Raw genomic sequence first — 3,180 nt, 5'->3', positions numbered from 1 at the left:
CTGAAATCCAGTTAAATGTCTTGTTTAGGATCCTTTTAAAACAACATTATGTCCAAAGATAGATCAGAAACGAGAGATTCAGCTCGGTTTCATATGAGTCTCCCGTCGGAACCAGATTGGTATGCAAAAGTATGCGAAAGTATGTTTACTTCCGGATGACCGGCGGACACAGTTATCACTTTTTGGAAAAACTGTCTTGAGATAACCTGTTCCGAGTCGAAAAACATCCAGCTATGCAGGTTTCGACGGATATGTGCTGGTGCTCTCATCACATCGATTAACTGTTGGTTAGAATCTGACTTTTTGACAGAATGATGGACATTAATAATGTGGTAAACTACTTCCGGAGATGCAGGGAGCCATCCATGACTGAAAATCTGTTGACAAAATGGAAGTCAATAAAATTTCGAGAAAAAAATACTTAGTTGGAATAAAAACGGAGCAGAAGTTTCCACTGATTTAATTAAAAGGGGGGTTGAACCTAAACCGGCACTAATAACAATTCTTCCTCGAAGTAAACTGAATTTAAGGTTGTATGGATTGATTAATCAAATCCCTTCAACAGTCCACTCATTTGAAGAGTACCATAAACTAGGGATTCAGCTTGATTTCAGATTAGTCCCTCATCAAAGCTGAATCGGTGTACAGACAAAGCGGAATCGGTGTACAGATTAGTTCAGTAGTCAAATTTCGTGCAATTTGGGTTCAACTAGAACATAAGGCTGACGGTATCTCGGGGACTGCACCTCCCTGATGGGCCCCAAGAAGAACGAAATCTGTCTTGGGCTGTCGAAGAATATTCAGCAACCTTATGAGTAGCATGTCACAACTTTGTCCAACTCATCAGCACTCTCCTCCAAGGTAACCAACGCCACATGGTTTCTTTTAGACCATTTAACCCGCATCGACATTAACCTACACAATCGGTTCCTACTTACCACCTGCCTACCCGCGCATCAAAATATCCAGGTAAACAAACTTTACCGACTTCCGACAAGAAGCCACTTTCGGTAGAAAAAATATTCCTTGTTGGTTGTCAGTCAGCTAATATTCATTCCGAAAATTTGGCCTACCTGAAGACGTAGCCTTAGAATGCTTCAAACTCTAGATCAATATTTACTGATCAACTGGTCATTGGTCCGAGAATCGAAGATATGTGTCAAGGGCTCTCATAATGAAATCGGAGTGTTTGTCTTAATTTTTCGACCATGTAAACAATTCCAGTCCGATTGGATAAGGTTTTCGAGCTTCAGGTACTCACTTTCGCCACTGTATCGACCCGAACCGGACCTCTCAAAAGCGGCTTTTCAAGGTGGTCTTATTCACCATAAAGTTTATCCAGAGCGACTAATGCATGCATGCGATTAGTTTCTGCACATTGAATTTTTGAGGTTGTGATGAATTAGGTGTACAGTTCACTGACACAACCAACGAAATGATAGTGCTCGGTAAGGAATGAAATCTGTTCATGAATATAAAGACCAATCCAGAAAAAGACCACGTTTGGTTTTCATGAGAAATGTACACTCAGCAAGACCGGATGCAGTATTCGGGTGATCCTGATGCCATGGCAAAATCCACGCACGCTTTGTCGGAACAGAGCACTTGCAAGAGTGAATACTAACGCGCGGAAATAGGCCCTTAAAATTCCACATGACACCTCTACTGTGAAAAGTCATTCACCCTAACCTTTGCTGTGCTTCGGGAACGGAAGACAGGTAGCCGATCTACAGAAACGGACGAAATGTTTCACGTGGATGAAAAGTCAGGTCTCAAACTGGACACCTCGACGTTTAGTCACACTGACCAATAGTTCAACCTCCAATGTCTTCTGTGTCTCTGGAAATGTCTTGTAAGCGCTCAGCTCAATGGTCCAGTCAGGCAAGAAATGGCCAGGAAGCTCCTCAGGTGTTCTGTCGACGCGCCCCACTTAATATGCGGTTTCCACGTATTACTCATGAGTAGTTAAATATATTTTAGAATCCGAGCCCCAGTCATTTGGGACTGGTAACCTTGGAGATGCTGCATTGACCTCCCGATAAGTAACTGAACGGATGGCTGTTCAGTGACCAGTTTGCGATGCAGAAGACATTAGAAAAGTCTATCAAAATGAGGAGAATATGACAAAGAACAGGAGCTCACTGTAATTGTGCACAGTCCGCCACATCTTCAGGCTTGATAGACATCGGAGGGCCGTCTTATTCTTTCACATAACCGAGGGATCGTTCCGCTATAATTAGTGCCCATTCAGGGCTCTAAACAAAGTTCATGCACCCACAACCAAATTTCACACGTAGTTTATAAAAGTGTCACCATATGATTGGTCCACATTATAACCCAGTCTTTAAGTAAAACAGATTTTGGGAGACTAATGTGACAGGACAGAATGATTCTTCAAAACTGAGAAGTCACTTAGGCCAAGATCCGCGAATACGCAAAATATAGGACGTAATAGATGGCAATCTACTTGTTGTGGGATAAGTGATTCCCAAGCAGGGGACTACTCGGTATAACAGTCGATAATCCGCTTAAATCCCTGATAATCAATAACGTGTGCCAGGTGACCATTCGTATTCCAATGAAGACGCTAACGACAAAAACCACACAGTAAAGCAAGAGGTGAATTCAATTCAAGGCGGGATCAACTGGCTTCGGAAAAAATCACTGTTTATGAAATACGTACAACAATTCAACTTGACCGCAAAATAATAAGAACTTTATTGTCCCAGATCCCCAAGTTCGTCTACAGGAACAGATTTCACCCACTTTCAATTGATCCCACACATTCACAGGAAGTTACATTGAAGCTGTCCGAATGAATCTCACGTAAACACAAGCTAACGGCGTGCGTTATAGCGGAGCCGTGGAACCCCACAGTGTGTGTTTCTGATAGCCACAACCAGTGGTAACTCACCACTATAATTGTTTTTATTTCTCCAAACTGGATACTAGTTCCGAATACATTCTAGAAAGGACTCCACTAAGAATACAACTAACTTGCGGTGTACATGTGAAGCCGCCTTACTACCAGAATTTCGTTACCAATAGTGGGAAACTTCGCAACTTCTTTTGAGCCTCACGAATGAACAGCGGTGAAATTTAATGGATCTGCACCCTGCCGTAAAACAACTATTGTATCTAGCGAAGTACACTCATTTACAAACAAATTTGGTTTTACGA

General features: G+C 42.2%; 1 protein-coding gene across 1 annotated transcript in view; it reads left to right on the top strand.

Annotated features, from left to right (window-relative positions):
* Nucleotides 1-3,180, top strand: part of T265_10098 (hypothetical protein) — a gene marked incomplete at both ends in the record, with an annotated part of 85,361 nt that overhangs the window by 80,804 nt on the left and 1,377 nt on the right. The gene's annotated exons all lie outside the window — the stretch shown is intronic.

This window comes from Opisthorchis viverrini, assembly GCF_000715545.1.
Source record: "Opisthorchis viverrini unplaced genomic scaffold opera_v5_330, whole genome shotgun sequence".
NCBI classification, from domain to species: Eukaryota; Metazoa; Platyhelminthes; class Trematoda; order Opisthorchiida; family Opisthorchiidae; genus Opisthorchis; species Opisthorchis viverrini.
Note: the sequence above shows the minus strand (reverse complement) of the source record. Positions and strands in the feature narration are given on the sequence as shown.